The sequence below is a fragment of the Danio rerio genome, chromosome 4 (genome assembly GCF_052040795.2).
Source record: "Danio rerio strain M-AB ecotype USA chromosome 4, GRCz13ab, whole genome shotgun sequence".
NCBI lineage: Eukaryota > Metazoa > Chordata > Actinopteri > Cypriniformes > Danionidae > Danio > Danio rerio.
Genome location: NC_141024.2, coordinates 16,306,440 through 16,319,112, shown reverse-complemented (window position 1 = coordinate 16,319,112; position 12,673 = coordinate 16,306,440). Strand labels below are relative to the sequence as shown.

At 36.3% G+C, this 12,673-nt stretch overlaps 1 protein-coding gene and 1 long non-coding RNA gene across 3 annotated transcripts in view; one reads left to right on the top strand and one right to left on the bottom strand.

Moving 5' to 3' along the window:
• Window positions 1-12,673, bottom strand: part of exoc4 (exocyst complex component 4) — a 207,420-nt gene that overhangs the window by 46,160 nt on the left and 148,587 nt on the right. The window lies entirely within an intron of this gene.
• LOC137491535 (uncharacterized) lies at window positions 1,802-4,797 on the top strand. Its single transcript, XR_015483036.1, has 6 exons — window positions 1,802-2,047; window positions 2,381-2,493; window positions 3,429-3,556; window positions 3,740-3,815; window positions 4,115-4,157; window positions 4,255-4,797. It is a non-coding gene; the product is annotated as an uncharacterized LOC137491535 (long non-coding RNA).

Below are 12,673 nucleotides of genomic sequence, written 5' to 3'. Positions count from 1 at the left end.
AAATATCTGTTTAAAAGGCTCCAATTTTACCCCTTTTACAAGATGCAAGATAAGCCTTTGGTGTCTCCAGAATGTGTCTGTAAAGTTTCAGCTCAAAACACCCATCAGATTACTTTTTATAGCCTTGGTGTCTGAATATGTTATAGCTGTTCCGCACACCGTGCTTTATGTCAGATAAACAGCAGTCAGTGACAGAGACAGACTCGGATGAAGCTGAAATAGAGCTCATTAGTCAAAAATACCAAGTGAGTTTATTTTATGTATTTGTGGTGGAGTTTATTCAAGCCTTTCTGAAATGATGAGTCCCACACAAACGCAGTACACAGACATATTAGCGTTTACTGACACCATGTGGCTGTGGTGATTATAGCGGTTAAGTATAAGATAGCGATTTTCATTACTGTCTTTATTACAAACATGCTATGTTTTAAAAATGTTTAAAACTTATTAAACTTCACAGAGAGTTAGAACAGATATTTTAATCACAGTTTATTTAAGAAAAAAAAAAACCTCTGTGGACATGTGTATACATGTTATTATAAAACCATGGTGCCTGTTGATTAATTCAAAACCGCACTCACGTTGCGGTGGGCCTCAAAATCACATAGATTTGGGTCCTATTTTAACGTTAGAAAATTTTAAAAGAGACTTGTTGGGTTTATATCACTCCAATATGACAGTGGCCACACTATACCAACACACAGCTCTGTACAAACAGCTAACAAAAGTAGATTTTCATCATAGGTGCCCTTTAAAGAGTACGTGCTACCTCCTATTATTTTATGTGCCGTCCTTAACACCTGCTGTTCATAATAGATCGCAATACTTTGCAGAGGAACTCCCAATATTTTTGAGGCCAAATGAACAATGCCTTGAAGATGATTCTTGTTTTTATAGACAGTGAGAAAAACCAGCAGAATTAAACTGCCTCTAAGTGTAACTGTCTTCATCACTATATTCAAGTCATTTTAATTGTGTTTTCAGTTCAAGTGAAGTTGGTCAGAGATCAGTCTTTATTTTCAATAAACAAATAAAATTATTTCAAGTAACAAGATCCAGGATCTGAAATCCCGGAAGCATACATAGTCACAAAAAGTGAGCAAATTAAGGTTAAACAAGCTGCTTTTTCACAGTTTACACATCAGGGTACATTTAATGAGAACATTTCTACCGTCTATTAAAATAATCAGTTAATGTGAAAAGCATTTCTACTTTCAGTTAAATCAGGGAAGTGTCTGGCTATAAACTGGCATTGAATTTTAAGCGAGTATTTTTTGTCATAGAAATTTCTCAGTATATTTTACAAACCAAATTGTCATTCCAAATGTAAACTCTAGATAAACTCAACACATATGGCATTATATGTAGTTAGAAAATATCATAGAGCATCTTGCATATAGATTTTAATTATAATGAGCTCCACCAGAGATTTTCTGACTAATAAAAATATGAAAATGTCTCTCGGCGTGAAAAGCCTCAAAAAAATTTCCTGGTTCTCCTCGACCACGAAAACTCTGAATGCCAATCAGAATGGACGACACTCGGGCAGACAGATGTTGAGATGAGCCTGTGTGTGTTTAGAGGAGGTTCACGGCCCATAGGTTTTCTCCATTAATCCAGCTCTGACCCCATAGCACAGAGTTCAGAGCATTTAACCCGAACCGTTCCGCCACTTCAATTACACCACAGCACACACACACACACACACACACACACACACACACACACACACACACACGAGTGCCTCACAAACATTCATATACACTGTGCATAAAAGCAAACATGATATTGGCAGAATGCATACACAGCAAATTCATCAGAGTTAAATTCTCGGTGTTGAAGCATTTCAGAGTAAAGTGTTGACGTTAAAGAGTTATATTTTGATAAATGAATATAATAAGAGTTAGAATTGATTTTATTCAGTGCGAAATCAAGGAGTTATCTTTTCTACACTTGGTGGTGTTATTTCCAACATCCGGGAATTCATGCAGCCCCAGTCACTGATGAATTTTCCAGCTGCCATTTTCCAGGTTCAGAACAGCAACTGGTGAGTCAAACTACCTAAATGTTGGTATTTTACTGACTTTCTTTAAGGAAATACAGTTGTAAACATATTGTTAAGTTAATAACTTTAGAATGGAGTGACAATTTTAAACTTCTGCGGTTCATTCATGGTCGTTTGTGTAACTTGTCTAACGTTAGCTTAACTGCAGTCCTATTGACTTTTTTTCCAAGAATGTTTTTTATATATGCCCACGCATACATAGTGCATAAAAACATCAAATGTACATTTTCAACACATTTCTGTCACGCTTAATGCCATTTTGTGCGTTGTTACCCATCTGTAAAATAAAATCGACACTTCTCCTTTAATTCGAAGCAAACTAGCGAGGGAATCCCCGGACTCCGAGCCACCTAGCCTACTCTGCCCGGATGCTAACAGCAACACAGGACGGTTTCCATAAGCTCTGGAGAGTTTCTAAAACATATCTGGTGAGTAAATGAACATATGCTTACTTGTAAAAGGCTTCCTGACTAAAACATATGATTGTTTGTTATTCGTGTATGTTAATTTGGTTATTTTAAACACCGCGGCCCTTTTAAACTGGTTCATTCGTGGCCGTCCATATACCGTTAGTCCATAAACTCGCGTGATAACGTACGCTTGAATTATATTAAGTGTTGACAACCATTAAAGTCGGAATGTTAACATTAATGTCTTTAAATGACCGCGTTTGCACTCAGACATTTAACGTTACAGAAGTCTTCCGGAAGTTGCGGGACTAACGTTAACGTTATCCCGCAAATGCACAGAGATTCCCAGATGCCCAAGTAGATGCCCGCAAATGAATGATAATCTCGCGGAAATCGCGCGTCTCCCGCCCGGTCTTTAAACACTTTGCACACCCCTCTCCACCGCATCCCTCCCAGCTCTTCAGGTACGTCGCGCGCAAGTCACCCCCACCGTTCTTAAGGTACGTCGCGCGCAACTCGCCCCACCGCTCTTCAGGTACTCATCTCTCCCGCTACCTCCCGCAAATCAACTCTGTATCCCCCGAAAATGACTTTTCCCAACTCGGGATGTTTGACGTTAGTAAGTTAGGCTATTTCTGTAGTCAGGAACATCTTAGTCAAGCTTTTTCTCCCGCATCATATTGTGCTTAAAACTATAGGCTAAACTTAAACTTAAAGACAATTTAGTGCGTTGTAAACAGCCACCTGTCTGTAAAAATTAATCAACTGATTCATATTTGAGCAGCCTAATGATGATACAGGTTTGATTTGTAGATTTATTATCAATAATCAACATCTGAATCAAAAGATATCTGAAAAAGTGTGAGGCATACTTTGTGATGTTCATCTCTCTTTTTTAATCTGAAGGTTATGCATATGTGTTAGATACTAATTTTTTGTTGTTTTTTTAACAGCTACAGTTTTCCATACAATAACACAAGACCCTGTGACGATTGGCTGATTAGAGACGGATGGTGTATTTCCAGAGTTGGTGAAATGACCAAGCACACCTTCTTGGTCATATGTGGTGATAATAATGAAGGTATGTTTGATAAAGTTCTGTATTTGTTTCACAATAAGCTGAGAGGGTATTAGAGCATTAGAGAATAACAAATGACATGAAGGTGATAAGTTTTGTATTGTGGGTGAACTGTTACTTAAATAATGTTTTGCTCTTTGCTTTGTGCTTTGCACTTTTCCTCTTCTGCTTATCCTAATATTTTAGATTATATTTGGACCTGAAACATCTGCTAGACTCCAGGAAAGGTGGCGTCAATACTGGACTTGAAAGGGCCTAACTGGTAAAGAAACACGCATGCGCACACATACACACGCGCACACGCTTACAGAAAACTGTAAGTTTATGAATATTTTTTACACTGTGGCCAATATTTTGGGGAAGTCAGCATCACTAAAATGAAATAAAAGATTTTAAGCTCCTCTACATTTATCTCCAAGTGTTGTGTTAAATTCAGGATTCTGGACAGACAGCTGCCTGTTTTTCCAGTTCTAGTCATAGTGGTTAACCTAATTGTTTTTGGAGATCCAACAGTGATGTATGTGTTTTTTCTACTTTTCCATATCCTGTCACCTCAACCAGCTGGGAGAGTCAAGTTGTGGATCATCATGAAGATTTTCAAAAGGTGAGTTTAGATTTCTTGAATGTTTTATTTACTTTAAATGTTCTTTTAAATATATCATAGAATTTGATTGCAATTTGTTTTCAAACATTTTTCTTAGCCATGCTGGAGTCTTGAAGAGTTCTTAGATGAGCATCACCCTATATCCGTGCATCAAGAACCACCAGACGAGCGATCAGCAGCTACTACATCGTCATGGATAAAAAGGTCATCCTGTGGCTGGGAAGCACTTCATTCACAGGACATGCTTGATGAGATTTCCTAGCTCCAGTTTGTTTTCACATAAGTTTACAGCATTTATACCTTAATTTAAACTGCTGTGTTTGATATGGAGGACCAAGGAAATACCAGAAGTGAAAGATTTGCACGCCAAGTTGTTTAAAATGTAATTTCAGAAGAAAACTATGAGTTCAGAAGAAAACTATGAGTGACGCTATATTGAACTTTCAAATTGCTCTGATGAAACATCAAGTTTGGACCAAAGGACTGAAACAGCCTTTTTGAGCACTGGTCATACATATCTTGTTGATACTGTCTGTACTAATAAAAGATTTAAAGCATATTTGACATTGTTGCATTTTAAAAACTGAATGAATTGTTGAAGTGTTGAATGTTTTCAAATAAAATGTTTTTTATTTTATAATTTACAGTCTATTTGACCTTTTTACCATATTTACACTCAAGAGAGTTGAATAAAATAACAATATATTACACCAGGCGGTGTTAAATATAGTTACATTTTTTAACTCTGCCCAGAGTTAAAATTAACCCTTACTTCGGTGTCAATGTGCCAACCCTTTTGAAAGTGTTGATTTAACTTTGTTTTGAGTGGACCCCATGAGACACTTTCAAAGTGTTGAAATTAACACCCATAGAGTTGTTTTGGGTCCCCATAATTTGCTGTGTAGTAAATTAATTCTGCAGAGCAATTTGTTGTGGTCCTAGAGGTGTGAAAAGACATGCAAACACACGCGCCTCTCCAGGGTAAAGCAGTGTAATGCATGAGAAGGGCAGCAGTGCGACGGTTCATTCATCACTGTCAGTGTGCGCGAACACCGCTGAGACCCACAGACATACACACACGTGCCAACATGACCCTGCCATTCAACCACAACACAACCACTGTGCAACTGTGTGGACAGATGCAGTGTGTGTGCAAAGCCAAGTTTAAAGGGTTAATTCATTCACACACACCAACAAAACTAGGGCTGCTTTCTATTGGAAAAATGTAACATTGCAATATTTTTTTTTATTTTGTGATACATATTGCGATATTTCACCTCATGGGAAGATAATTTCACTATTTGGAAAAAAATTATAATGTTAAATCATATGGGATGATTCTGCAGTGGGAATGCATCTGCATAAAATGTAATAAACAAATCCCCCGACACATTTTCGTTGTGGTCTGTGCTGTTCGCAGTGTATTTCTCTATTCGCATGTGTTGTGAGTATTTTTATGTATAACAATCTACGTTTAATAAATACAAATCAAGTAAAATACACAATTGAAGTAAAATGTTTCCCGAGAATTCAAGTACAGTAACTGAATGATAAAAATTAAATAATTCAATAAAATTAATCATACACTGTAAAAAGTAAATCCGTAAAATTTACGGTAAAAAAAAAAAAACAGCAGCTGTGGTTGCCAGTACTTTACCGTTAAAAACACGATACAAACCGTAAAAGTAATTTTTAATTTTTACGGTAAATTACCGTATTTTATTAATTTATAGAGGTAATATGTCTGTATTTTGAATGATCAACATCTACACATCTTTTGTTACACAGTTAGACACGTTAGCACACCCACATTCAGATGGTAATGGGAAAGTTACATAGTGAGCCAATGCTTATCACAATTAACTTCTCCCACAAGCAGAAAAGAGTATCAGCATATAGAAGGTGCTCAGTGTCATCCACCAGCTACTTAACACCAGTATGGTAACCCGCATAAAATTAAAGTCATGAAAAAACATTGATTACCAACATTAGATGTAACATAAATCTCTAATGTACATAACTGATGGGGAAACAACTAAAAAGATCCATATTAATATCAACCAAATGCATAAAAAGTTATGTGCCATGCAGGGAATTCTGGGAAGGTCAATTTACGGTTATTTGCCGTTTATATTAAGGAAACATACCGTTAACCAGGTTACGGATTTGTACTGTAGCATTTTTTTACCGTTGAAATCACGGCCATTTTTTACAGTGTAGTCAAGGTCACAAATGGTACAATTTCTTATACCTGAATGGTATTTAGTATTTATACAATCACAGGCATCAAAAACCCATGCCAATGATAAATTATAACACAAGCTCATTGCATGTATCCTGCGATGTGACTATTGCGAATGATCACATTGTGACATCGATGCTGAAACGATATATTGTGCAACCCTAAACAAAACGTATGTGGTTCCAAACCTTTATGTCTTTTATCGATAGAAATGAAAAGGCAGATTATTGATTTAATGTATTAATTAACAGTTGATTGTATATTTGCACAGATATTATCAGTAGCTTATGATTCATTAGTGTTTTCCCAGCAGCATTATAAGTTTGTTTATTTTAATTATTTCTTCTTTAATACAATGACAAATAAAAAAAAAATTATAAATTAATTAATTAAATCAAAATGTAGTTATTTCTTAGCCAAATATTTTTATGTCAATATGTGTTCAATTTCTGTTCAAGTTTCATGTCTATTTTATTTTTAAATATTATATCCACCATTCCTTACCTCTGTTAAAACTTTGGAAAATTATATGAAGGCATATATTGCCCTGTTATTGTCATAAGGAATTATGTAATTGTTCATAGTTTTCTTTTCCTGATTAGTGAAATTAATTTAGACAGTTTTCTGTAAAACTGTCTAACAGCTGCTGTGATTGTATCTTTATGCAATAAAAACTGTTTTATTTATATGGCTTGTTGACAATTGGATGTGTGTTGGCCCGATTGGGTAGCTTTAGTTGGACAGCGGAAAATGAAGACCTTTTTTTTAACTTGAAATAATTAATTATCTGTTGTGATCATGAAAATTATGCTTAAAAACGAATATTACAATCCAATCCAATACTTATTTATAGAGCACATTTAAAAACAACCAAAGTTGACCAAAATGCTGTACATAGGAGTATTAAAGATGAAGAAAAGAAGAAATGGAGGGGAAAAGTCTGATGTGAATTGGTAGTGTGTTCCAGAGTCCAGCAACTGCCAACGCTCGATCACCTCGTTTAACATCAGTATTTTTTCTGTTACTTTGAAAATGCATTTTCTAGATTATGTAAAGATCCCAAAAACAACATAATATTGCCCTATATTATCTGCACACTTTGAACATTGAACATAATTGAAAAAACAAAAATGTTAAAACCAATAGAAAGTATAAAATTCACTTTAATAAGTGCCTTGAAACAAATTGAATCTAAATTGAAACAATAGTACACAGAACACTGAATAAATTGATTCATTGGAATTACTAATTAAAAAAAAAAGTGGTTGTAAACTATTTATTTGGGCTGAATTTAAGCTCAACATAATTTGTTTGTTTAAATTCAGCTTATTTAAATTGTTTGCAACAATTTTCAATTAACCATTTTTCAGTGTAGCTGATAAAGCTTACTTTGAAATGTGTGGCATTTTAATTAATTTAATAAAGTGTTCTCTCCTTTATTTTTACGATCATCAAATATCACCAAACAATATGTAACCAGAAAAGAAAAACAATACAAGAAGGGATTTTTATTATATTTCATTATTCCCTTCCATTGTGAAGAAAAGAACAGGTTCAACATTTCGCAAAAAAAAATCCATTATACAGGAACAACATGAAGGTGAATAAGTCATGAAATTTTGATTTGAGTGTGCGCTACTCTTTCAAACCTCTATTACAGCTCTCAGCATTCAGCGTCTGACATTGTTTGAGTCACAGACTGAGGTGAAGTACAGGCCAAACACACACAATCGCGCACGAACACATCGCAGACATGCATGACACAAGTAACAACTAAATGTAAGCCTGTCATTTATGCTACAGAGAGGTGTGTGAGGGACAGGCTTGACAAATGAAACAAACAGAGCGACAAAAAAGCACCAGGACTGCACTTTCTGCTGTAAATCCGCCAGCAGTAGGATTAAGACTGTCCCATTAGGCGTGCTTTAAATACAGGTGCACCAGCTCTCTGGCTCGGGAGTAGAAGTGATTGCTGAACAAATGAACACAATTGTGTTCAATCTAGATGTAAATCCACATTGATCTCAATGCGAGGGTCAATCTAAGAGCGTAAACTATGTTTGTTTATGGCATCTTTAACACTAAGAATCAACTAAAAGTAAAAATCTGCACTGTCAAGAACAGTACATGACAGTGTTGCTAGCCAATTGTCCATAATGAAGGGAGTCGCTCCAGCTGCCCTGTCCTGTGCGCGTTTTGTGTGTGTGTGTGTGTGTCTGTGCGCGCATTTCTTAGCAACAAACTTGCCTAAACGTCGTTGTCTGTAGCCACTAAATCAAAAAGTTACGAATTGCCGTGAGATTACGTTGCACATAATTGAAAAGAAAAGGTCCACATTGTCCCCCGATAATGTCAACAGACTGGACTGTTTTAACAACTAGCTGAATGTAAAGAAGGACGAAGCTAAATTGTTTCTAATTTATAATCAATGTTCTCAACTCACAGCAATACAACTTTACAATGAGAACAATTGTTTGTAATCAATACTTTATTGTTATTATAATTTTCCATTTTCCATATTTGCAGTGCCTGTATTTTGGCTTTTTTTTTTTTTTGCAGTCCACTTAGAATCCAACTTGGAAATAAAATTTATATAAAATTTTAAATATTACATGCCTATAATATTAATAATATTAAATAAAACATGCCTGTTTTAATTTCTGTAATACATATGGCTGTCAAGCCAGGATCTTGATGGTTTATTGTGGGTATGTTGTTTACATGAAGAAATCTGTGTTACAAGTTAAATAAAAATTCTAATAAACAATTATATTTAGAATTTAAATAGTTTTTGTCTTGCGTTTACATACATTTTACATATGAATAGCCAAAATTAAAAGTTTTAGTTTTTTAAACTGCGATTAAAAAAAAAAAGTTCGATTAATTAGTTAATTTTTTTAATCGATTGACAGCACTAATTTTTACATTATACACACATCTGATGCTTGTATTTGCACCAGCACCACATCCACAACTTCACGCATTGGGTTAAATTAGGCTTTTCGTGTTCAGTCCTTTACTGCCACTGTCTCTGTTCAGCTGAGGGAACGGAAGCAACCCCATGACGTCAGACACAGCGATAATCCAGTGCTAAAATCTATAGTAAAACATGCCGTTTTTTTTTTCTAAATGGTTACATTAATCGAGTTTGTTATATATATTTCCATTAAAGTGGAATCTTTAATTGAATCAATTTACAAAATAATGTAAACTTGACTGAGTGCATCAATTCCTCTTTAAGTAAAACAAAGATATCCACCTCTAATATCCTCAAACACTGCTAATTATCTCTATACTTTACTATATTATACTATACCATCTCTATAGCAGGGGTGCCCAAACTTTTTCTTATGAAGGGGCAAATCCAAACTTGATTGAGGGCTGTGGGCCAAACTTCAATATACCAAACTGTATTAAATTACAAGTTGCCATAGATAATCTCCAAATGTATTACCTAATATTTAAAAAATAAATAGAAAGCATTACTTGAAATAGTATTGACTAATGCAGTATAATCTTATTTTATTTTATCATGACTTTACTGTAAATACATCAACAATCCCATTTATAACACAAGAGAGTTCAATGTCAATTACAGTAGTTAAGCTGGACCTGCCTTGACATGCTCAAGTCACAGTATTTCAAATTTGATTAATTAACAACATTTCATTTAAATATTTTATTTCATTTAGCTCTTTTGATGGCTCAGCATTTAAATGAACAAACAAAAGGTCACGCTAAATCTCAAATGACTATGTCTTCTCTTCTCAGACGGGATAGTGGGCCAAATCAAGGGCTACTATGGGCTATCTTTGGCTTGCGGGCCATTTCTGCTCTATACTATACTACGGTATATCAGTGCGTCTTCCTGTCTCTCTTTAGCAAAACAAAGATCCTCACATATATCCATCATAAATGTAGTACCTTTGAGCTTCAACTATACATTGAGCTCTCAATCATGGACTCACATACACCCCCTGAAATACAGCCATATGGGGCTAATGGTGCAGAGAGAGGAACAAACAGAAGGCAATGATATACACATTATCATTATGGAGAGGATGTTTGCGTACACACATATGCACACCCAAACCCTGCGGAAACACCCAGATGCATTGAAAATATATTAAAGATGACTTGAAACTGCCAAAGTCTGCCTAGAAGTTTCAGCTCGAGTTTGATAAGGTTTTTCAAAGCTCTGCCAGCTGAATATATTTGGCAACTTTGAGTATTAAATATCTTCATTATGAAGAGGATGCATTAAAAACATACTGAAAGTATATTGTAACAACTTAAAGCACAGGTGTCAAATCCAGTTTCTGGAGGGCCACAGCTCGGCACAGTTTAGCTTTAAACCTAATTAACACACCTGATCAAACTAATTGATTCCGTTAGACTTGTTTGAAACCTACAGGGAAGTGTGCTGGAACTAAACTGTGCAAATTCAGTAGATTGAATTTTTACCTGTCAATGCGAATCGTACGTCATAAAAAACCATAGCGAATGAGGTCAATTCTGACCCTTTCATTTCGGAACAAACTTCAGCAGTGTCCCAAACCTTAAATCTCATACATGAGGACTAAAAAAAAGCTTTTATATTGTCATGTGTATTTAAGTATCGATTCAAGTAATTTACATTGTCACAAGTATTTAAGCATGTTAACGAGAGAGAGCGCAACGTCCGCCAAGTAAGCAATATAGGCTAGACTAATACTGTTGCATAAGTCATGTGCATAAATCACACCATGGAAATGACGTTAAGATGCCTACTCTGTTAAAATAGTTGGGTTAAAAATACCCCAAGATATAATCCAACTATTATGGCACTATTATAGTTATTCCCAACTATGGGCAATTTTAACCCAATGCATTACTGGTTTAAAAAAGCCTAGATCAGGGGTCTCAAACTCAATTTACCTGGAGGCCGCAGGAGGCAAAGTCTGGGTGAGACTTGGCCGCATAAGGGATTTCACACAAAAAAAGTCCTCAAATGTCATTATTAACAGTTTTAATTATTTCTTCCGAACATGAAGTGTCCTGAACATTAATAAAACATTGAGTGAAGATTATGAACAGTTCTTCTGAACATGGCATCTTTTGCCTAATTCTTGCTGCCAGAGACTTGACAGCGCTTCTTCTCACAAATCTGAACCACATTTGGCTTTAGAGCGGAAGCAGTTGAGACCCTCAGTATGGCTTGAAGATGATCATCATTAAGTCTAGACCTGTCTAGACTCACTCAAAACTTCCATTCCCTCACCTAAAAAAAGGCGTATATATGTATAAACAAAACACCCCCACCCCACTCCAGTCACATCAGTCTGTACCAGTCTGTATCTACCTATAATATATATAAGATGCAGGCTGTAGCTAGGTAGGTTGCAGGCTGCAGATATGTAGCTAAGTGGCAGGCAGGGGCGGGAACAGCTTACCTTGGTTCCGGCCGGCGCGAGTTCCCTTTAAGTTACCCTTTAAGTTCCACTTCCCGCCCGTCACAGCGTCTAACAAAGGGACGGGGTGCGTGGTGACGTCACCGGCACCCCCGCCCCTTTGTTTACACGGCGGGCAGGGAATGCCAGTGACCGCTGTGTACGGATAGAATCAGCGGAGCGGGGAGCGCTCTCTCTCCCCGCTCCGCTGATTCTGTCAGTGTACAGCGGTCGGCGCGGGCCACAAAATTTTGCACTGAGGGCCGCAAATGGCCCGCGGGCCGCGAGTTTGAGACCCCTGGCCTAGATTGTCAAATGAAGATGGTCAAATGAGAACTTTTCTGCCATAAACTATAGCAAAACAACTTGTCAAAGGCTGCATTTTCACTGCAGATCTTGATGGTCAATTCCGATTTTGTGACTGAATCCAATATTTTTGATGACCTGCTTACATCATCTTTTAAAAGTGGCTCGTATCCGATCGTCTGCATTTACACAGCACATGGCAAAAGCACAATGAGCAGGAAAAAAAAAAAGAGCGGGTGCTGATTAACAGCTGATGTTTAAAGAGAGCTCTTTTCTCTATTCCTGTATGTAATCTGTTCGCAGCTTTTGACAAGCTGTTTTACTATAGTTTGTGACAGAAAGGTTCTCATTTGTCAAACTTCTTTTTATATATAGGTCTTTTTTTAAACCTTTAGGCATCTTAATATAATGACCATGGTGTAAATTATGCATGTGACATAGCTATGCACTAGTTTTATATTAGTTGATATTGGTTACATGGCAGACATTGGCTTTCTCGCTCTCGTTAACATGCCTTAATACCTGTGCTATATGACAAT